Here is a 24,185-nt window from a genome sequence, read left to right as displayed (position 1 = left end):
ACCCTAAATATGAATGAATGCGCCATCGCTTTAATTTAATCCCCCTAAGCGGACACTGATAGACCGAGGACCGCGGCTATTTGAGCTGATTTATATGAATTGAGCCGGGCTGCACCAGTGGCACAGTTTCCATCCCCTTACTGTCTTTGAATAATTTAGACGCAGCTGATATACTGAGGGGCTGTATAGGCAGCGGGAAAACATCTCGCTTTCATCATTAGGACCCCTGTGGTGTCAGTCCCTGGACGAAAATCACTTTAATGTTCCTGCAATATTCCCATAAAGGCTTGTAACACGTCAATGCTACTGGATAGCCAATTAATAGAGAAGTTAATGATATTTTTATTTATGTGTGAGCGTTGGATTCCTCCTCTGGCACCCCTGTGGGATATTTGCAGTTTGATATTTGCGCCTGCAACATGTAACATTTGGCTTTTACCACCTCCTGCGTGATATTTGGCTCAAGGTGCACCATAATCTCGCAAGAAAAATAGCAGATAGAGGCTTTGATGTTGAGAAATGCTGCTGTTGAACTTTTTTCAATCAGCTTTTGTTCACAGGCTTATTGATCAATAAGAGCATATTCTGTTTGGTTTGGAGTTTGCTTTGGTAGTCAATCAAGACCACGAACGCACTCCTTGCGCAGATCTTTCCCCTGCTTTGTGATGCCAGAATCTGCCTTCTTAATTGATATAATCAAGATCTGGCGAGGAGTGTCAGGAAGTTGGATGTTGCAGAGGTGAATGTGGCCGTCATCCAAACTCTCAGTGCCACGTATGAGATTCTAGGACGCTTTTCCTTCCCGCCTCCAAGGACAGGTCGAGTTCTGGCTCGATCTCTGCTGGTTTGTGGGGGAGTCGGAGAAACAAACACACACCAACTCCCCCGCCGGCCGTGGTGTGGATCTTGGATGGAAAAGGCGCTGAATGCTGCCTATTAAACAGGAGTGGATGGATGCACGGATGGATGGGTGACAGGCGGGGATGAATGGGGAGGAAGAAGTGGCACCCTCGCCGGTTTATTTATTCTCCATGCATACACTCCCATCCAAGATATTTGTGATGCAAATTCTGCCCAAGAATCTGAGCTATGCCTCTTGGGAAGTTCATTGTGTGTGTGTCTGTGTGTGTGTGTGTGTGTGTGTGGGTGTTTGTGGGTGAGGAGATATTTGTGTGCGATCTGTCCACTCTTTCACTTTAATCTCCCTCTACTTATTGTCGATCTGAAAATTCACGCCCGCCGCCGTATATCAAACACGTTTAAAAGGCGTACCGGGGTTGGAGCGAGTCAAGGCTGGAGATGTTCACCTCGCTGGTGTTTAACATGGTGATTGAATCTGTCAGTACGCTCCTGCTGCGAGACAAATGTCTGCAGCATTCCTGCCAGTCAGCTGCTCTGCTCTATACACTACTATCTCTGTATGTGTGTGTGTGTGTTTGTATGATGTACAGTGAGGCCACACGTGTGCCAAAAATGAAGGTTTTCCTGAGCAAGTTGATTGATGATTAGCTGTATTCTGACAGACTCTTGGCAGTGTGAGAAAAATCTGTGTGGACGCTTCTGCAGACTCATATTAATCTTGATTTTGATGCAAATGAAACATTACAAAAAAACCCTACGGACGCACCGAAGTGTTTATGAATTCTGTCGGAGGATGATCATCTTTCTTCTCCATCTTGGACTCGCGTTCACGAAGCAAAATCCTCAACTCCTGGAAGACAAACTGTACAAGTACACTGTACGATGAAAGGTAGAGAAGGCGGTTCTGGTGAATAGTCGATTGTTGAGTTTCATTCCCTGGTCGCCAAATACAGATGCTTTGGGCTGGTGTTAGGCCTGAAATTCTTACCCAAAGCGTCAGTACTTACAGCGACTCAACAATCAAGTATCATTCTCCAGAATCGGCCTCTCTACCTCCAAGCCAATCGTTCTTTGCCAAGTTTTCCAAACCATTCAGGCTCGAGGGAATAAGCTGTCTTCAGGTGGACAGTGGGGTTTGGGGTGCAACCCTGTTGATTAATCAGATCAATCAATTAATCGTCGAGAAGCTAATGAAGAATGCCTGATTCTCATGGTTTTTCACAGCCCATGATGATGCAGCATTCAGTTTAATCTCATAAATAACAAAAAGGAACATCATTATGGCATTTGTACTTGAAAAAAAAAAAATCTATCAAAGTTGTTTAAAGGTCCTCTTGGTAAGATAGTTGATTTTTAAGTTTTATTCCCAACTTGTCAAATAGTTGGTAGCCCTAACCCTTAAAAATCAGCTACCTTAAAACTTTAAGACCTTAAATAATCTTTTGGTAGATCAAGTGAGTAACGTAAGGCTGAAACCGATGTTGCACGGGTAATTGATCAATCCTATTGTCTATAAAATGCCAAAATGTCAAGAATGTTCGTCGCAATGTCCCAGAGCCCAAAGTGACGTCTTCAAATTGCTTATGTCCAACCAACAGTCCAAAACCTTCATTTACTGTCATAAATGACAAAGAAAGGCACCAAGTTGTCACATTTAAGAAACTTGCACCGGCAACTGTTTGACATTTTTGCTTGGGGAATTTAATTATATTTTGATTGACTAATTGACGAAGCGTCGTAGCTCTGGATTAATGATTAGATCTTCGTAGCTGTCAGGGTTACTCGGTCCCAAAAATAGACATATCAGATGGCTGACAAATGGCAGCAACAGGTGAAGAAATTTGAATTTTCATTTCTCAGCCCTACATTCTTGATTTCACCTCCTTTCTTCAGTAAGCTGTGCTTAAAAGCTTTGGAAAACACTAGCAAGATCTGTCAAACTACTGCTTCCAAGGTCAAGAATGAATCATTAGTTAAACCATCTTTCTCTGGTCTTTTGATTTGCCTTCGGTGTCTTGAGAGGAGCGCAGCAGTAGGGCTGCTGCTAATGATTATTTATTAGTTGTTTGGTCTTTAAAATGTCAGAAAAGGGCGATTAATTAGTGTTTCCCAAAGCCCAAGAACACATCCTCAAATGTCTTTGTCCACAACCCAAAAGTATTCAGTTTATTGTCCCAGAGGAGTAAAGAAACCTTAAACCCTAACATTTTTCTTTACTCTAATTTATTCTATTTTGGAGTAAAAATGAATCTTCTTCAGGTTTAAATCCTTTGATTGCATCTCCTTTGAGGAAGACAGTAGTGTTGTAGTACTCGAGATCGGTCTTGGTCTCGAGACACACAGCTCTAATATATATGTCGATTAAAAAATACGTCTACTGTTGGTGTTTTCATGCAAATGCAAAACAAATGCAGTGTGGGACTCGGACTGGTTTTGGTCTTGACTTGGTCTCAACCCCTCAAAGTCTTGGTCTTGTTTCAGTCTTGAAACAGTCTGGGATTGGTCATGACTTGGCCTCGGTTTAGGTGGTCTTGACTCCAACACAGGAAGATGGTGAGATGCGGTTGAAATCTCAAAATCTGTCCAACTACTGTTTCCAAGGTCAAGAATGGATCTAATTTTTCTGGACGGTTTGTTTGAGAGTCTGTTTGTAAAGAGAAATTTCAAAGTCTTTAGAAAGAATTCACCAAAATGCCAAATCAAAGATGATGACATTCTCTTGAACATCCGATTCCCCTGCACACCTTGACGGGGTGAATCTTTTGGTATTCAACTCGTGAGGAATGGATCTTCCTTCCTGTTTTTGATGGAGGCAAAAAAAACAAAACAAAAAATCCTCACCTTTCGCAACCCTCTAAACAGAGCTCACTCCAGTTATTTCACCAGCCTGTATTTAGCTGTCTGTTTCCTTGCATCCCTCAAACATTTCAATCGCCCTAGCTCGAGTGTGTATGGCAATCCGCTGCATTCGCACGTGTGTGTGTGTGTTTGGGTGACATTTAAAGACGTGCTCTCCTGTGAAATGGCTGGGGGGGAGGTGGCGGGGAAAGGAAACCCACTGAATGCCAGTATCAAATTACTGGGCGTCTGTCAGCTGGCACACACGGAGCCACGGAGCTGGCCGAGGCTTTGTAGAAGACTGACGGAAATGAGAATTTATTACAAGCTAATTAAGCTTTTTTTGATAGCATCAGTCTAGACCGCGAGCCCTTTATTTGACAGCATGAGAGATGAGGGGGGGTAGTGATGGAATTCAATCTTGCTCTAAATTAGTCAACATTGCTATCATAACTTGATATCTGCCAGGCTTTAACCCGTGCCAGGCCTGGGCTGGATGTTACTCAAATATGCTGTGATCGTTCCTGACGAGCCGATGGAGACGCTTTCTGTCAGCGTCTTCCGGCGAACGAGCCGGCGAGAAGGAGGGTAAAATATGTCTGTTTGCACAAAAGAATAATAATTGCAGTTCAGTGAGGGTGACATTGAGGTGTGGGCTGTTATTTGCTCCCTCTGTCACAACCGGACAGTCTCAGTGGGCCGTAAAGGGAAGCCTTACAAATGATGTGACGCGTGGGGGTGATGGAACGCTTTTCCAAGGCCTGAGACAGCACTACGCTACCCCTCTCGTGGCGCTCAGATTATTATCCGCACGGGCCGAACAAAGATGACGCTGTTCCCTCTCTTGGGAAAAATGTCTTTTTGTCTTCCCTTCCGAAGCATTCGAAAGCGATACCGCAACGTCACGAGGCTGCTCGCTGACATTTTGTTCGCCGCCGGCTGTACAGAGGGGCTTCTGTTCTTCCCAGTTTGCGAGCCACCCAAATATTTACATGCCGAATCACAACTGCACAGCATGGGAAGGAAAACATCCAAGGCGCGGGTGCAAAATAGCGGCTTTATTGGCCTCTGTAATCATCCCAGAGGCTTCTCAGTCCCTCGCCGTCTCTGGCGCTGTGTTTGTGTGCTTGGCAGGACAGACTTTTGAACCCCCCCGTGCCTTTGCTGCCTAATGATGAGCAGGGTTGGCTTTGGTTGTGCCGAGGCGTCCGGTGCCAACTCCTAGTGCGAGTTAGATTGGCTAGTCGGAGGCTGGAAGCCTGGCACAGATGTCCCCTTTCAGGAGGACTGAGATCTCACTCCTACACAGAAAAACACAGTCCACCCATGCACAGGGATTTACTTTAGACACCCTCGAATCTACATGCCCTCTTTTAATTTCTCTTAGCGTGCCGGTTCTGCTCGAGCCTCGCTGTTTGTTCATCTCGAAGTTCACGGGTGAAGGGGCAGCGGAAGCCTTGTTTAGTGGGCTTCAAGTGTGCTCATTGTTTGCTTTAGGTACAAATCTACTTTCAGTGGTGTGTGCTGCTTTTACACACACACACACAGACACACACACACAGTGCGAGCGAGGCATGGCCGAGGAGGAAAAGAAAGGACAGGAAAGACAGAGGAATCTTTTTTTTTTTTTTTTTCTCATTCCTCCCCCTCTTCTGTTTCTTCTAGTCCACTGGAGGGTTTGTTCGGCCCGCCACTTGTAATTCCACTCAGAGACAAATGCCTCCATCCTGCGTCTGAGGGGCTTCCTACACACACACACACACAACACACACACACACATTCACACACAGATCTTTCCTAGCAGTACCGGTTGGCTCACTTCAGAGCTTCTCCTCTCGTCTAAAAACCCTTCTTTTACTTATTTCATTAACTCCCCTCCATTTTCCTTTCTCCCCACATTTGTCACCTCTTTTGCTTTTTCTGTATCTGTTTCCTCATCTCGCCCTCGCACACCTCGCCTCCCCCCCGCTCTCATCCATTAACATCTCCATCGCGTTTTCTGTTTTATTCCCCCGCTTCATCTTTCACTGCCTCCGCTTTTGTCCTTCCCTCTCTTCCTTCCTTCCTCCTTCCTTTCCTCTCGCACACATATGAACACACACATAAACACACACTCCTCCCTCTGTCTTTCATTAGCCGTGTGTGTGCGCGAGGCTGTCACAGAGCATACAGGCAGAATGGAAAACAGCTCTTTTTTTTCTCCCTCCCCGCTTTAATTACGACACGCAATTTGTTTTCGCGGACAACACGCTGTCGGCAGCTCCTTACACCACTCAAACTGTCATTTACATGCTTACACGCATGTATCTGTTAATTTGCGTGTGCGTGTTTATTTCTTAAACCCTGTGGAGCGGAGGTTCGGATGCTGACTCTCTGTCAAGACTTTGGTTTATACCCACTTTCGACAGTGTTAGAGAACAGACCGAAATCATCATCTGTGTCGCAGCCGATTGTCTCTTGAGGAGATTTGTTGCACGTCTAAAGCTAAATGCTAATTAATTCTTAATTGAATTACTCAAGTCTGCAGTTTCAAGTTATAGATCTTTTAAAATTGCAAAACTTAAGACTATTTTGATCTTCATGTGACAGATTTTCTGTCACTCCAAATGCTGATAGACTGATATTAACGAAAACGTTAATTATTAATAATTGGTTGTCATCAACATAATCATCCAATTTAATTAAAGACGACTACGATAAGGCAATAATAAGCATCTTGACTATTTTCCTGACAATTTTTTTGTTTTTGTGATGATGCTACACCTCAACAGTTATTCGAACTCTTAAAGGAGGCATATTATGCTATTTGTATAACAGGTTTACATGCTTTAGTGCTCAAAAAACACATCCGTTTTCTCATATTCTCTAGTATTTCAGCACTGTATTCCCCCTCTGTCAGAAACACCCTGTTTTAGCTCCTGTCTCTTTAAGGCCCCCCCCCCTCCTGAATACGCTGTCTCCTCTTATTGGTCGGCTCACACATGCCTGAGCCTTCACCGCTAACAACAACAGAGTAGCTGTGCTGAATCAATTCTCATGTGCCAACCTAGCCGCTAGGCATTAATTATGCAGATCTGTGTCTCAGTGATGTAGCGTGATGTCATAAAGTTACAGAATTAAAGGCGGGACTACTGAAGAGGCGTTTGAGGAGCAGTGCTTTCTGTGGGAGAGAGGAGCTTCTTGCAAGTCCTTTTACCTGCACAAGAACACTTATAAAACACTGAAAAAAAGAGAAAACAAAGAAAATATCTAAATATCTATATATCTATCTATCTATCTATATATATATATATATATATATATATATATATGCTAAAACACTAAATCACATTAAATCATCATCGCTAACATGTTAGCAAACTAATTGGGTCCATCCAGAACACACAGAGAAACATGAGCAGTCATTAGTCATGTTTCTGGCCACCTGGTTCGTGTAAGTCCAATATTCATACTCCTTTTTGCTCTGTTTTTGGTCTCCACCAACTCCTAAAAAATATATTTGGCTCTTTAGCTGCTAGCTAAGAGATGCTTAAACTCTCCATAAGACTGGGAGATACAGCACTGTTGGATTGATATTTCCCTGTGGAAGTCATTACACGCCTTGTCATTTGATGCATTATTAATGTAAAAATACTCAACAGTGCAACTTGAAGATATTGTATACTAGCTGTAGGATTAGCATAAGGTTAAAGTCGGGGCAGGAGTGAAGGTTTGAAGTGAAGGATTGATCTGCCTTCTAAGACAAATGTATGCGTGCACATTTTGTGTATCTGTGCCTGCGTATACAAGTGTTGGCAGCGGATTTACATTTGCAGCGCCGAGCTCGGGCACGAGGCCAACGCAGGAAGTGGGACAGCGTTCAGCTTCTCTTTGATTGGCAGCACTTCTTTGGCGAGGCAGGATCAAGTGCCGTCGACTCGGCCTTTGACGACGAGCCCGGGCTTTTTCTTCTTGTTCCTTTTTGCCTTCTTTCACTTTCTTTCCCCCCCCTTGCTCTCTGTTCTGCCTCTCAGCGCGGCACAATGGAGGGCATTAAAATCACAATAGAATTTTTTTTTCCCCTCCCTGTAACCTTGACAAAGCCCGGCGTTTTAATGAAAGTGTGTGAAAGGAGAAATGATCACTGGTCTCTAATCCCTCATCTGTGCGCGTGTCGATCCGCCAACTCAACCCGGACTAGTAGATTTATGTCTTCACCTCTGTTGCATTGTCTCTCGCTCTTTATCTCTCTCTCTCTCTCGTGTGTGTGATGTCATTGTACATACTCGCACACACACCTTTACACACCGACTCGTCTGTCTCGCGGCTGCGTCTTACGGTGGTTAAAAAGCCGCTATTTTGGATGTGTTGCGTTAGTTTACTCCCTCCCTCTCTGTGTGCATGCTTGTGTGTTTGTGTGTGTGTGTGTGTGTGTGTGTGTAGTCATGCCCGCCTGGCGTATTGTGTGTGAACTAATCCCTGTTAAGATATTCACGGCAGCTAATCTGTTTAATTACACTACAAATTAAGGATATTTACTGTTCCAAGACTTTTATGCGACACCCGCTTTAATCAGGGCCTTAATCTGTCTGGCACTGTGCGAGTGTGTATCACTCCGTGTGTGTGTGTGCATGCTTGTGTGTGTGTGTGTGTGTGCGTGATTGATACTCTGTATGCTTAGACATGTGCGCCTTTGTGTCTATTAGGCTATTTCTGCCACAGAAACCTCTCTGTTTCAATTCTTTTTCTGAATGTTTGCCCACAATAAGAGAAGGAGAAAGAGAAAAAAAAGGAAAAAAAAGGAGATTATTGTATTTTTCCAGTTGTCGTCGTGGCAGAAAAAGCCACCGTTTTACAAGGATTAAAATGTAATATCTGTGAGATGATGTTAGAGTATTTAAAGGACACAAACCCAGATCCACAAGGGGTATCGCTCTCCGCCATTCAAACTCATGTTCGGCTTATTCTACAAGATTAAAACTGTGTTCCAGCCATGGAAACATGCTGTGTTCTCTAACAAGGGCAAATAATGTAGCCGAGCATGCACGTACACATATTTACAGCATTTATGTGAATGCAATATCTTTAACGTCTCCACATTTGTCAGTCGGGAGGATTTCTGCTGCTCATTGTGCCTCCAAATGATCGATTTTTGAGTGGCTCGTTCGAGAAAAATGCAATCATTTGCAACCATTTTGTGTTATCTTTTAAATAAATTGTGGTAACAGTCGACGATTTCACACTGGCTGGAGAAATCGTGGCACTTACTGATGAAACTGACATGTAATAAGTTCAAGTTGAAGCAAGAACGAGGTCAGGAATCTCAGGAAAGGTCAAGAAAGTCAAATCTGTAATCCCTGAGTGTGGTCTGTAAGGTAACGTTAGCGCTTCATTTCATGGTATTTTCAAGCCTGCAAGCTTCATAAATCATGTAGTTTTTGAGACTTTGAGATATCGCACATCCAGGGGGAGGAAGACAAGTTCTGGGGTAACAAATTCTCCTCACATAACCCACAAAGAAATTAACTTTTACAAATTGAGGCTTAAAGCGGCTCTATGTAGTGTTGGAGAGGAAATTCAAACTCACAATTTTAATATTTACAATATTAAGGAGGTAAAAATACAAACTCAGAGATATTTATTTTTTCCATAACTGAATAAACCAGCTGTTCTCAGAGGAAAATGAACACTGTTTGAAGCTAGAAAGGTGGCAGGGTCCGCCACATATAAACAAAGTAAAACAGTATGAAATGGTTAATTTGATGAAGTGAGTTTGTTTATTGTGTTTGTTAAAATAGGCCAATGAATTTCTCTCTTTTCTGATTAAAATTTCATCTCTCAAACTACACGGCGCACCTTGCATTTTAATTGGACTTTGGCTGATGAAACGGTTCTGAAATCGAATGCCTTTATGTGTTAAACTGCAGCGATTGGTAAAATGTGCAGAATTCTTCCAGTGTGGCAGTTTCTGGTGCAAAAGAGCTCCAGGTGTTGTGATGTTTAGTCACATCTGGGCTGGTGTGTCTTCATTTTGATATATGAAGACATATGAAGGCGTCTATTTTTATGTACGTGTGTGTGTGTGCGCGCTTGTTTTTGTTGATTACAGGGGACCGTGAAATAAACACTGACCATGTCAGGACCAATAGTCTTCATGGGGACCAAAGACGGGTCCTAATGTGGCAGAACGTGATTTCAGATGTGTTGGTTAAGTTTAGGGGTAGGGTATGAATTGAGGTTAGGCTTAAATGGTTACGGTCAGGATTAGGGTAAGGGTTCTGGTTCGGCAAACCTGTGTGTATGTGTGTGTGTTGGGTATTGGCTGATTACTGGATCCAATATTCAGCATTTTTCTGTTCGGGTTAGGGGTAGTTTCTTTACTCTTGCATCTGCCTCTCACTCAATATCACACCCACAACACTATCTTATTACACATCAGGAGTAAAAGCCTATCAACACTGGATAATCTGAATCTGCAAAGTAACTATCAACTAGAGTTATCGAATACATTTAGTGGAGTTAAAAGTACAATATTTGCCTCCATAATGTCGTGGATTGAAAGTATAAAGCAGGAGAAAATACTCACGTGAAGTACAAGTACATCATAATTGTATATGAGTACAGTACCTGAGTAGTTGTACTTAGTTACATTCCATCACTTTTTGATAATAACCAACTTTTAATCACAATTTTGTGCATATTAGCTCCAGTGACAGGCTTTAATGTGTTTATGTACAGTACTTGCAAAAGCCATGTGTACTGTATGAGTAAGAGGTTGTGTGTGTGTGTGTGTGTGTGTGTGTGTGTGTGTGTGTGCAGACGGGGCACGTTGTCCTTTTTAAACGGCCCCTTCTGCGATGGTGACCTGTAATAAATGAGTGGGCGCGAGAAAGTGGCAGCCGTGACAGCTGACTGGGGAGGGAGGGAATAGAGAGAGAAAAGGGAGAGGAAGAGGTGGAGGTGTGTGTGTGTGGTGGAGAGGAGAGAGTGTTAGGGAAGACAAAGCGAGACAAAGAGATGGAAAGTCTCTGAGGATAGATAAGGAGGGAGCATGAGAGGATGAGGGGAAGACAATGGAAAGGGCGATAGTGAGGGATTGTGGGTCGTTCGACGCGGAACAATACCTTGACCAGAGGTGGGGACTCTTCTTTCTGTGCTGCCACTTGTTCCTCTTATCCTCATTACCTCCACCCACCCTCCCCCCTGCCTTTTTTTTTTTTTTTTTTTGTCTCTCTGAAGTCACCTTGCAGTCCAGTAGAAATATGGCCGCTCCTTCGGCGGGTTTAAAGGTACATAAAACTCGTGGAGGAGAAAACCTTGGCCGGGCTTCGCTGTAATTGTGTATGTGTGTGTGAAGGTGAGTCACCTTCAGCGCCAAGAAAGATGAGGGAGCGCTGGATAGAGTGCACTTATAAGAATCTGTTTGTGCATTTTCTATGGTTTTGAGCGTCGGCTCATTAATTTGTCTCCGGCTGAGAGGCAAAAACACACACGCGCGCGCTCGCACACACACCTGAGTGCTCCCCTGCGTCGTACCTTTACCAGTTGCTCGGCGGCGGAGCGCTTTCGGCAAGGTGAAAGCGAGCTGATGGTGGGTCATTTACAAGATGGGAGACAGGGAGAGAAAAGCAGGAGAGGTGGTCTAATTTCAGCTGAGGAAGGAAGAGATGTGTGTGTGTGTGTGTGGTTACAGTGTGTGTGTGTGTGTGTCCAGCAGAGGTTAAGGTGGAGTGAGAGAGACAGTGTGTTGTCTCTGAGGAGTACAGCTATCACCGCTGCTGAACGCTCCAATTAATCAGCCCGGGCCACACAGGCACTCACTGTGTGTGTGTGTGTGTGTGTGTGTGTGTGTGTGTGTGTGTATGTGTGTGTGTGTGTGTGTGTGTGTGTGTGTGTGTGTCAAGTATCTATTGTGTGATTGCGAAGTGTGTCAAGATATATATTTGCATCAGTAGGATGCATCACACACACACACACACATACAGCCTTGTTTTGTCTTGTCTCCATGGATAATGCTAATGGGGTCACACACGTGTTGGTTTGTACCTGAAGACAAGAAAAGACGGAGAACAAATACAACGCGTGTGTTTGCGCATATGCTTGTTTGTTTCTGACCATGTGTCCTCCAGTGAAATATCACATGCGCCTAATTTGCATTGGCAAATATACGTTGGTTTTAAGGGAACTGCCGAGTGGATTATGCACAGATCTACAAACAGCTCCCTGCCAGAACAAAACGTTCACGCTCATCATATCCTTATACAAAACATTCATTCATTATTCATTCATTTTCCATAAAATACTGTATCTTCCCCTGACAACTAAGGCCTGAATAATACAGCAATGATGTGCTACCTGAGAAAACAATAAAAACAACCCTTTGACTTTGCTTAAATCAAATACAGTCCAAATATGGTTAAAGGTGCTTTACTCCAAACAAATAGGGGGCAGCATATCACCAGAGTGAGCGCTAACTGCTGCTAGCTGTAGTTGCGGTTAGCTGGTTAACTCAGTTAGCCATGCAGCTAGCGATCCAAACTGCGAGCTTGGAGTGGTGTTACGAAAAGAACGAGCAAGGGCTTAGCAGGGTTAGCATGCTAACGCTACATATACTGTACATACACAAATGTGAATTTGGTATGTTAAAACTTATATTTCTTCACATTCTGTCGATAATTTAAGGATAACAACAACCAAATGTATCCTCTTACTGCTGCTAACTGTAGCTGCTGTAACCTAGTAAGTCCAATTAACTGGGCAGCTAGTGAGTGGTCGTATTAGCTGACTTTGCCTTTGACTATCATCTCTTGAGGTACAAAGTGGCTAGGGGCTAGCTGGTTAGCATGCTTATGTCAATAGATGTCTTTAGCAGAACATTTTTCACATTCTCTTGATAGTTTTAGTTATCTTGCACCTTTTAAGGCAATAAAACAGGCAATAGGAAAATCCTGAGATCAAATGATAAGATATGTTTTATTTAATTGCCCTCCAGAAAGACATTTAATGTAAGTGTTCTCTTCTCTGATGCCCGTATCAGTAGAAAAACCTTTCATTTGCTCCTTGTTGCATATCACTGTTGAAATAACACGATGTCCTCAGCCCTCTGTGGACTGGCTCTATCATTACATCACACTTCCTCCTCCAAAATGGTATTTGGCAAAGGAAATTAGTAGCATATAGTGTAATGTATTTCACTGACAGGGTTATTAATTTAGGATGGCATCTAATTAGTGAAATAGTCACAGATTAATCATCTTTCTTTTCAGGTAATCGATTGCCCAGAGCGCCAGTTGAAGTCCTCAGATTGCTTGTTGTTGGCCTAAAACATAAAGTTTATAATGAAATAAAACAGCAGAAAGAGGCACATCCTCATATGTGTGAAAGATCGTTCCTTGATAAATAACTTAATTCGTTGATTGACATTTTGGGCAGCCGACCATTCGTTTATCCAAAGACGTCATTGTTTCAATATTCAAGCTTAGGTATAAGAGCAAAACCAAGAGAGAAAATATTGCAATCAAGACAACTTCACTCAAGTAAAACCTCTTGATAATAAAATACTTGAACTGTTGCAATGTTTTCAGTTCCCAGGTTCATTCCGAGTCCATTAGATTCCAGAGTGGCTGCTGGTATTCATGTGTTTTCCTGCTGATAAGCACTATGAGAAAATACAGAGGGGAGTATGAAAGACAGACGGGGAGACATTTAGAAAGCCGGAGATAAATACAGGGGCTGATAGAGTCGAGAATACACGTGGTCTCATCGTCCGGCGCTACAGACGGCGCTTCATGCCGTCACGCTGCTGCCCTCTGCGAGCTTGTGTTCCGCTCGAAAATGAAATTCTCAAAAGGCTTTCACTCCCTTGAAATCATGTTTCAACTGCAGGGCAGTGGGCCATACAAACAGGTTCACTCACAGAACTCATTGTTGAGGTCTGTCAGAGCTCTTTGTCTGCTATTATAGACTTGCTTTTAGAGGTTTTTCCAGCGGAGAAAATACTATAAATCCAATTAGGCAAAAAAATAAGATTCCTGCTCATCAGTCGGTATTTTGCGAAGCGAGACAGAAATGTGTGTTATTTGTCGACTTTCTGGGGATGTATGTGGATTTGTAGACTTCTCAAAGTCTGTTATAATGCAGATGTCAGACGCTTCAAAGTCCGCCTCCAGTCAGAAATGTGTTTTTCGTCTTGTTACTACAGTTTAATGTTTGAGCTTCACTGTGTAGAATGAGGTCTGTGTGGAGTTTGACACTAGAGGGCTTTCTCTGCTCAAAGTGTACATTTTCTTTGTGCTCATTGAAAATCTTATTTGAAGAGGCGGGCCTATGAGCATGATTTGTGACATCATGAATACCACACCAGTGCACAAACGCTTAGAATTGACTTTACATTGATGAAGAAGATATCCTTCTTTTTATCCGGATCCACATCAAAAGTTAATGGGGTCTATTCTGGGCCGTAACCCATCCTCGATCCAAGTTTGGTGGAAATCCGTTCAGTTGTTTTTGTGTAACTCTGCTGACAAACCAACAAACCAACAGACACAAGTGAAAACAAAACCTTCTCGTGGAGGTTATAAAAAGACAAAGTTGTAATCCTTAAGGCCTCGTTTGATTTGGCAACTCAAAATTACTGATGGAAAATGCAATAAAAAATGTTAAGTAACAAATACATGTGTTTCCTGTGACTTCCTTCACAATAAAAGCCAAGTGAATGCTTTTAATGTGAAGCCGGCAGGAGGAAATGTTTAGTAAGCATTAGCAAAAACGTAATACGTTTGTTTGTTTACGTTTGTTTATTTGATTTTCAGGGACAATGCACATTGATCAGCATCTCTCTAAATGAGCCAGTGTTAGCTAAATGGCTAACATAGCCAAAAGGCTAACACTTTGGCTAACACTGTGCAGTGTAAAGATAACAAACAATGAACAATGAGACTAATGTCAGATTCCAGCCTTGTTTGATATAGCGACACAGATGATAACTGAATGTTAAGTAACAAATAAGTCGTGTTTCCTGTGAATTCCTTCACAATAAAAGCCAGCTGAATGCCTTTAATATGACGCAGCAGCAGGAGGAAATATTTAGCATGCATCATTTTTAGGGACAGTGCACATGGATCAATATCTTTCTAAATGAACCAGTGTTAGCTAAAGTGTTAGCCAAAATGCTAACACTTTGGCTAACAAAAAGGCTAACACTGTACAGTGTAGAGAGACCTTTTGAGTCTGATGTCAATGAGCGACAATCACTCTATATGGTCTCATGTGAATCCTTCATAAGTGTGACACCGATTTTGAATCTGGGTTGGAATGGCGGACCACGCCACCAACCCCAGATGCTAATCGTTGGTTGCCATTGCTAAAAACAAGTAGGTGGACCTATTATTACCATTGTTATTAATTAGAAAATAATTGTGCTTCAGATCAGTAATTTTGATCTCAAGATTAATAAATATTAACAAATAACTATTTACAGATTGAGATTTTTCATAAACTTGACAGAAAAACAAGTCGCTTACCCCCTAAGAAATAATATAAATACGGGACATGCATGAAAATCTTAAAGATTATATCTTTTAATGGATGAACATTTGTGAATAGACTCTCAGACCTTTCACTGGCCATGAGGATTCCCAGAGCGCCAACACATCCAAGCAATTTCTATCACAGCTACTTCACTCAGACCAAAATGTCATGGTTTGTCTGAGCTAGCAAGCAGAGAGTCGGTGCAAGAAACGTTTTTTTTTTCTTTTAAGTGAAGATAAGACGGCGAGAGAGGGTTGTTGTAGTGCCAGACAGCGAATATGCACACACACACACACACCTTTAGACACACAGCGCCAGGCTAAGCAGCACAGAAATTACCCCGACATGAAATATGGGAAGGGAAAGATGTGCAGTTTGTCCTACATAGGAACATATTAGATACATGGACACTCACGCAGGCTGTCATATTTCATTTCCAGTTTCCATTTCCTTTCGGGGGGACGTGACATCTACCTGCAGGGCGTGTGACACGGGTGTACTGTAAGCGCGCACGCACCGACGCGGTAGCAGGAAACGAGGAGAAACGGAGATAAGGGACAAAGAGATCTCGACGAGAAGAAAGCGAGCGTGATGTGTGTTCTCCCAGAGTGAATTACCAGAAAAAGGCGGTCGAGCAGAAGTACAAAACGAAAAAAAAAACAAGGCAGAGGTGAGAGGAAGGGAAACAGTTGCAGCCCTGTGGGCTGCCCAGACAGAAAGAGGAGGAAGTGTGGCGATTTGCCTTTTCTTCTTCTCCCACCATCTGCCTCTGCCGTTCTCTCATTTACTTAATTAGAGAGCTGCGTCTCAAGGCCACTGCTCCCAAATGGCATCAGCTGTGCGCGTGTGGATGTGTGTGGGACGGGTGCGTCTTAAGCACGTGCGCTCACATCTCAGGCGTGCATCAGCAGTGTGTGCGTGTCGGTTGATGCGCCTGCGTCTGCAGGTGTGTACGTGCCCGAGGCGGGCTCGTCAGATATGTGTGTGGTGGTGCGTATGGAGGGCTGACCCGAGGCTTGTTCAGAGCGGAGGGAGCAGGTAATGGTAGCAGCCTCTTCCATCAACAGAAGCTGGTACTGTGTTAAAAACTGAGTGGTGACCTGTATTTGGATGCTGTAATAGCCTTTAAGCTGCAAATCTTTTTATTATTAATTATCCTGATCTGCTCTGATCTCAATTTGCCATAGATTTAAAGGACTGGTTGACTTTTGTGCTCCTGAATATGCTAACATTGACTTTATGTCATTCTGCAATCGTATTCTCCTCTTTATGTTGCTGGTAACAAGGGATATTTTTAAAAAAATGACATGTTTACATGCTAGCGAACACACACGCTCTCCAACATCAGAAGGCAACCTCACCAATGCTCTTGGGGGCAACTGGGGGCAAATCCCTGCCTGTTAAACCAGCAGATTAATACCCGTTGTTGACACCCAGAGGTTAAAAGGCAGCACAAATATAGATCTTCTTGACAAAGTTGACTAATCTCATTCAATGTCAACTTTATCCTGAAGATCTGTGTGTGTGTGCTTCCTTTTTACTTTTGGGTATTCAACGTTGGAGCAGCAGCGGAAACAAAACACTGGGGATCGCATCCTTTCAAAGATCGAACTGCAACTGGAGGAAAATGATGAAACGGGATCAAGTATTATTTATTTATGCACTACTTTTTCTTTTTTCTTTGTTTTGTTATGTATTGAGGTTGTTGGGCCTGTTGATGAAGGTTCTGATAATGTGTTTTTATTAGGACGTATCGGTTTAGTTTGCTTTGGGATCATTTAACTGTGATTTTATGCCTAAAACAAACTAAATAACAAATAACAAACTCTTTGTTTCCATGACTGAATAAACAAACTGACCTTAAAGGACAACACACTTTCATACTGTTTTACTTTGTTTACATTTGGCGGACCCTGCCACCTTTCTAGCTTCAAACAGTATTCTGGGGACCTTATTTTGAGCTCTGAGAACCGCTTGTTTATTCAGTTATAGGTCGGCAAAACATTCTGAGTTTGTATTATTGAACATTAAAATTCTCAGCTTGAATTACTACACAGTGCCACTTTAATTTCGATGCAACTGACCAAACTCAAGAACACACTTCTGCTCCCAGTGTGAGCTCCTGTTCCCCTGCAAAGCTCCCCTCTTTAAACTGGGAGCTCCACCTGCGCTGTCAGCCAAAAGAACAACAAACAACCAAAGCTGTTGCTAATTCTCCACTTTGTACCGCTACAGTACCAGACGACACAGCGTCGCGTCGCTCCCTCGGATCCCTCTGCTCAGTGTTTCCAGATCACACCGTTCTGCTACCGAGCGCGAGACGTTTTTGTTGGACCGAAAGCGAGACATCCGACGAAATGTAATTTGTGTTAATAACAAAAAGTCGATATGAATGAAATTTAGTGCCGACGACAAAAGTACGAGCTGCAGGTACAAGATCCTCATCAGTGTTATGTTCAAAGGATTGCAGTGGCAGCCCGTGCAAAAGCCTTGACAAACAACTTCCACGCCATTCATCCACTCCAACCTCAGCTAATAATGACTTTCTATCAAATTGCTTTTGCAGTCCCTTCAGCCAAGGTGACCCCCCAACACTTTAAATGAAGAATTAAATGGTCAAATGTACGGAGGGTGAGACTGATAAAGACTGGCGATGAAAATAAAACCGCATTGCAGGTTTTACAATCTCCTTTTTTTTATAATGCAGCTGTGGTTAGGGGAAGAGCATCCATCATATCTGTGATAGAGGACACTGACTGGCTGATATCTGATATTTAATAAAAGGCCAATGTCTGCGAGATAAAATGGCAAACCAATATGTCTAAGCCTACATAGTGTGGCTGTTAAGGCTTTAATATAACGGTGCGTCTCTTCCAGAGTAGTGGAGAAGAAAAGGTTCAGACGAATGAAATCTGATGATCAGTAATTGTTAGCGTATATGTAATTATGCAGATGAGCGAACGTGTCTCTGACCGGTCACGTTCTGCAGCTAAAACAGCTGATTGTGCGCTGATTGTTGGCCCCGGTTGGGTTTCGCGATCTCGGAGCGACAATAAAAAAACAACATGGATTTGCATGGCGAGTCGCCAAACAGTCGTCTCCAAGTGATTTCTCAAGTGCGGCGAGGAAAGCAGACATAATCAATTGTTTCTCTTGAGTGTCGCCGCCACTTTTGAGATTCGTAATCATGCTTTGGCACGCAGTTAGAAGGGTGGTCCAAGTGCGCTCACACAGGAAGTAATGGCGGGGGATGCGGTCCTGCGCCGGCTGTCACTCACTCCGATCCTGTCCTCTGATGGATATCGGCTCCTGCGATCTCTCCCTCTCACTTCCTCCTCCTGGAAGTTTTTTTTGACTGGCGCGAGCAGAGACGGAGAGAGGGGAGGGAAAGTCAGCAGAGCCCGAAAGCTGACGCGGCGTTCTAAGTTTGTAACCGTGCTTGTGTTGCTGTTTCGCGAGCGAAAGCGCTTCCAGGCTGAGCGCCCTTTGTTGTGCGACATCAAACATATAAGAAACCACACCGGCGCTCCTTCATTCCCCTCGCGAGCAAGTTCAACTCGGCAGCTCCCTTCAACCGTGCACGTGCCACGGGAGAGCACATAAACCCTCATTCGAGGCAAATGGGGGGAAAAAAGGGAAAAATAGTCGAAGGCAGCTCTTGAAGGGAAACATTACGAGGGTGTTAAATTGGAGCTGTTTAACATTTGAACTTAATGAAGGCCTTCCATCACCTCTGAGAGCGGCCTGGGATTGTTTCCTCCCCCTCTGATTTATATTCCTGCAACTCAACAACAGCACGCGTCAGAGTTTTTCTATCTGGAGCAGTGCGCTATCGCCATCCTGAAAGCGAATGTAGAAAAGGGAGGGGAGCGCTAACGAAGCTTTTGTAAGACGGTGATGCAAGGCCCCAGTTTTATCAGTGGGAGGGCTGCGGTAATCGGCTATCTAGGGGAGCGAGGCGGCGGGGGGTCCCTAGTTATCAAGACGGCTTCGGATATTCACGGAAGACCTGCAACAATGAAGAAGAAAGTGGGAGAAGTGTGTAGAAACACGCAGGAAAAGTGAGATAACCTCCCATAACTTTTTTTTCCCTCTCTCTTGTTTAAAAGCGATTGCCGCTCTGCGAGGAGAAATGAAGTAATTAATTATTTTGACAAGTTGTGTTTGCTCGCTGCGAATCAGGTTTTTGTAGATGAAATCAAAGTTAATATTTCGGTAATGAAAGCTTTTTGAACACCAACATGGAGACAGCATTTTAAGAGCTTTCGCTGGAGTGGAAAAATGCGTAGAAACTGTGCACTTCTTCAGAGCGTCTGGCGTCGCTTCGAACCGACATTCAGTTATGTGTTTTTGTAAAGGGCTGATTTATTAGTCGGGAGTTCGTTTTGAACGTGAACGGAGCAGAAAATAACATCATTAAGGGACCACTGCTGAAAATTTAAAGCAGTCTTATTGGATTGCATCGCAAAGAAACATGTCAAAGTATGTCGAACCACCCGAAAGAAACTATTCCCAAGAATTAACAATTCATTTCATCTATAGGACGTCAGAATAGTGTGTCCAGACTGAACTGACATCTTCAATACTTGTTTTTTAACGACCGAAAGCACCAAAAAGCCAAATTAATCAGTTTGTTTAATAGAAAATAAAGAAAAGGGAGCCAACAGATTTTCTGTTGAACGAAAAAAAGGCTAAATATGATCCATCCTGCTAAATCTAAGAGCTGTAAGGAGACAGTACCAGGCATAGAAGTCGTGTATTCAGCAATTATTTGGTACAGCAGAGGATTGTGGTGCTTTGAGACATTTCTATGGACACTTTGACTGCTGGTATCTCTATTAGAATTACATTTAAATGGTGTGAATCCAGGTGACTAAAGCTATAAACTTTTCAGAGCCACCTTTCAAGCCAAAATGCAGTAATACTTAGTAGTTTGGTGGGGTATTGGCCATGGGTAGACGTGGGTAATTGAAAGTGCTTGAAATGATGTATTTTGTGCAATGATAGAAACCTTTTTTGATGAACTAGTTGTCTGTAAGCTTCTTTTGAGTCGCCTAGTTCTCAAAAATGTTGTAACACATAGTTTACCTTGATTCAAGTTGCAGGTTGATCTAGTCGAATACTGATGCTTTGGGATTGTAGGTTGGGTCAGCTGCCATCCCAAAACGTCAGTATTTGACGAGTTTGGAAACCCAAAGCATCAATATTAGACTTCTCTTCTTCTTACATACTGTACTTTCAAATTTGATGGAATTGGGCCTGGAAAACCCTTGAAAAGTCCTTGAATTTCATGTTAAAAAAGGTGTCCAAACCTTGGTGATTGTATGAAGCCACCTGATTAGTGTGAGGAAAAGCAAAAACATTGTTTTAGACTCTCTCGCTTGCCGTTCCCTTGCCTTTATGTAAATGATGATGTGCTTAGGCGTTTGAAGGCTGTTTGTACACATATATGACAGACACATAATTTATTACAGAGGCACAAATTAAAACGAATCATCGCATTAAGACCGAGTTTATAAACTGCATCAGTAACAGACTGCATTCATATCAGCACGGAGTCACAAACGGCTCTCGTTGAGTTGGAGGCGATGCGAGTACAACGCCGATATAAAACTATACAGGTGCATAAAACACTTACTGCTCATTTCCCTGTGTGTGCCTGTATAATGAGCATCTGTGCTTTTTTTTATGTAACGTTATTACCTTTAACAGCGCACCTGTCTGTTCTGCGCCTCAGATAAAGAACGGAGATTTGCTTTTTTTGGAAGCCCTTTTAAATGCCAGCCGGCAAACTGGCTTGGGTGGGTAGTTAGCGAAGGAGGACTGACACACACACACTTGCACGACAGAAAACATTCTGCTGGGAGAATAGTGCCGCTAATTAGTGGAATTAGCCACAGATCAAAAGGTTCAATTAAAAAGTGGTGTTGTAGCGTGGAGGCAGCGGGCCTCATTTGCATCACAACACATGTTCGGTGCGGTCGAGGCAGACTGACGGATGGACGGACAGAGGAACGCCGCAATATGGCGTGCAGCTCGCAGGAGTGAACCGAATCGCTGAAACAAACGGCAACATACAGGCAATATACCGAACATGGTTTAACAGTTCTTTTTTTTTGTTTTAAACAAATTACCAAAGCAAGAAATTGAATTTTCTGCGACTAAACCCAATATGTTGAGTGAATGGAACTTTTCTTTTCACAAAAATCATCCTAGTTATTCCACATAATCCAAATTAAGTGAAAGGTTTTCATTGGAAATACAACACCGAGCCAAATAAAACCAAAACTATCTGCATGGCTCCGATACTCTAGGGATGAGGGAGAAATATGTCATTTGAACAAAGTTTCACAAGTGAACACAAACACAAGCAATATAACAAATACAGAATATTTGTGTGCAAACACACTTAAACACATACAGTATAGTCATGTCTCCATCACTTTTTGGGGACATCACAAACGTATTATTCACCTTACCCTAACCGTAATCATAACCGCTACTAGTGTTGTAAAAAGTACCCAAAAATCATACTTGAGTAAGATTTTGTGTTAAAATATGACTTTAGTAGTCAAGTTAAAGTCACACACACAAATAATACATGTGTACAAGTATCTTATATTAAGTGTACTCAATCATTAAAAGTTTTTTTCTGGCAATAATTGTCCTTATATCAAGCATTTTTCTGTTTGTCAGAATGTTTTTTGTTTTACTTCTGAATGCAGATAAAATAAATGTATTTAAAAGTGCACTACTTTGGCTCTGACTAGTAATAACTAGTTACTAAAGTTTTCAAATAAATGTAGTGAAATTAAAAGTACAATGTTTGCCTCCAAAATGTAGCGAAGAGCAAGTATAAAGTAGCAGAAAATATTAGCACTGAAATAAATTACAAGTACTTCAGAATTGTACTGAAGTACAATACTTGAGTAAATGTACTTGGTTACATTGCATCTCTACTTGCTACTTGCTGAACCCTTACCCGGAAGGTACAGTATTTAGTATTTATGTGGATTTATTGGCAGAAAATGAATATAATATCCATAATTAAAGGCCATTTTTTGATTTTAGTGGCCACTGTAGGACATAGGAGAGTGTGAGATGAGGGGTATTCAGTTGGTCGCAATCTCCTACTTCAGTGCTAGATGCCACTATGTCCTACAAACTGGACTTTGAACCCTAAACTCAACCAAACCCCAGCTTTTAAACCAAATCGTCAACCTAAAACGTACTGATTTACAGTACATTATGGGGACTTGCGCTTCAGTCCCCATAAGTGATGCTGGTCCCCACAACGTGAGTAATGCACATACACATACACACACAAGTACCACTAGATTGGAAATTACATTAATTTATTAGGAGATGAGGAATGGCGTTCATTTGCTCAAAGACTCCCAAATGTGCACCAACACACACCAGCCAATCAGTAGCATGTCATTCATTTGCGCACACACACACACACACACACACACACACACACACACACACACACTTGAATTGCCATACAGTGTGTGTTGGCCTTTTGAGTTCCGGGCTTAATTAAGAGTATAATTAAGTATGTGCTGTTATGGCTTTGCTCAGTGGCGTGTGTGGTTTTTTGTGTGTGTGCATTTATGCGTTTCTGCATCGTGTGTGGACATCCCCGGAGCTGCTACACGTGCTCTCTGCCACAGCTTGGACCAGCACGGCCAATTCACAGCAACGCTAATTTACCATTTAAATAGCACATGTTTGACTCCTAATTAAATACAGCGCCGACACCAGCAGCACACCATTTTATTTCTCTCTCTCTCCCTCTCTCCCTCTCTCCCTCGATGTTGTTGATTATTTCCACTGAAGGAGTCGTTTAAATGTCATGGCATGTAAAATGTGATTCCCTGCTTTGTTGGCATTCTGTTTTCTGTTTCCATTTCAAAGTCACCTTTGTCGCTCTCTCTGCCACCTTTACATCACTGACATGTGAGCCTGTGTCTCTGGGTAGATTTTTTTTGTGTTACCATATCTGTTCTGCTGTATGTGAGTGTTTTGTCTGTCAGTCAATGTCAATTTAAAGGCAATTAAAACTAGATGGTTAAAGGGAAAATGGTTAAAAGAAAACAATCTGGGCCAATAACAGAAGGTGGCACCATGTAAAAGTCGTGCATTTATGTCTCTTTGGCCACTAGGTTGTAATGAAACAAGCTGTAAACACAAATTTAACACAATTTCACCTTTTTAAAGTTGTAACATTTAGTATTTTTACACCTCTAGGTCCAACATTTGCTCTCCTTTTGCAACTTTTGTCGTCTCTGTCAACTCCTGAGGGAAATATTTGGCTCATTAGTTGCTAAATGGTCCACTATGTTCACCATGTAGATGCATGTAGCTGCTGCTCTTCTTCTGTTATACTTTTGAGTTGCTGTTCACTGCCAGAGTGTAAAACACACGTGTAAATGCTCACTACGGTGTAGGCCACTTGCGTAGGTTACAGAGTTTGCTCTGCATAGAGCCTACGTGAAATTAGCTTTAAGGTGGTCTGAATGACGCCTGGATGCTGACAGTTAGCTTTGCAGCTAGCAGCTAGCTGTAAACATTGAAATTTCATCTTAAACATGCATTTTGTCACGGGGGTCTTTGAGGAACTGCAGTTGTTGGCATTTCCACGTTGGCTTCCTTTATCAGCGAGGTTGCCGCTTCATTAGAAATGTCAACGACCACGGTGTTACGGAGCATATCATTGGCAAGAGATAAACGAGATGAGGACTATTTGACAATGCTCATTTCCTCAAGGTGTAACAACTGGCTACTCCTGCCTATGGTACTCAGTGGGGACTGTTGTTATTTACACGACGGCAAGAGGTCATTTTGAACATTCACACAATCAACCAGCGCTGCCTTTTTTTTTTTCCTCTGGCTGGAACAGTCTTGTTTTGTCAGTTTGAGTGTGCAGTCGTGCCAGTGCCCATTGTGTGAGTGTGTGCAATGTGTGTGTGAGT

The 24,185-nt window shown here is 42.7% G+C and overlaps 1 protein-coding gene across 6 annotated transcripts in view; it reads left to right on the top strand.

The window, feature by feature from the left end:
- LOC311253432 (receptor tyrosine-protein kinase erbB-4-like) overlaps positions 1 to 24,185 on the top strand; it is a 305,493-nt gene that overhangs the window by 820 nt on the left and 280,488 nt on the right. The window lies entirely within an intron of this gene.

This window comes from Pagrus pagrus, assembly GCF_965226575.1.
Source record: "Pagrus pagrus genome assembly, chromosome: 24".
NCBI classification, from domain to species: domain Eukaryota; kingdom Metazoa; phylum Chordata; class Actinopteri; order Spariformes; family Sparidae; genus Pagrus; species Pagrus pagrus.
Note: the sequence above shows the minus strand (reverse complement) of the source record. Positions and strands in the feature narration are given on the sequence as shown.